Below are 256 nucleotides of genomic sequence, written 5' to 3'. Positions count from 1 at the left end.
ATAATCATCTCCACTTGCCCCAAACCCCTGGGATTTGACCCGCTCAGCCCCGGAGCCACCCCTGGGTGGGGGGCACAGCCCCACTTCCCCTCCCTGCCAGTGCTCCTGTTGGCCAGCACTGCAGGGCACCTGGTGCCACTGGGTGCTGGGGGTCCCTGGGGGCCCCAGGTGCTGGGGGCGCTGCATGACCGTGGGTGCTGCAGGGTGCTGGGAGTCCCTGGTACCCTTGGAGCTGGGGGACACCAGGAGTCTCTAG

General features: G+C 68.0%; 2 protein-coding genes across 2 annotated transcripts in view; both read left to right on the top strand.

Annotated features, from left to right (window-relative positions):
* SEMA3F (semaphorin 3F) overlaps window positions 1-256 on the top strand; it is an 89,765-nt gene that overhangs the window by 34,476 nt on the left and 55,033 nt on the right. The window lies entirely within an intron of this gene.
* The window catches only part of GNAT1 (G protein subunit alpha transducin 1), a 17,425-nt gene that overhangs the window by 15,497 nt on the left and 1,672 nt on the right, over window positions 1-256 (top strand). The gene's annotated exons all lie outside the window — the stretch shown is intronic.

The sequence above is a fragment of the Egretta garzetta genome, unplaced genomic scaffold (genome assembly GCF_000687185.1).
Source record: "Egretta garzetta isolate BGI_Z169 unplaced genomic scaffold, ASM68718v1 scaffold215, whole genome shotgun sequence".
Taxonomy (NCBI): Eukaryota; Metazoa; Chordata; class Aves; order Pelecaniformes; family Ardeidae; genus Egretta; species Egretta garzetta.
The sequence above is the reverse complement of the archived record's forward strand: the minus strand, read 5'-3'. Positions and strand labels throughout refer to the sequence as shown.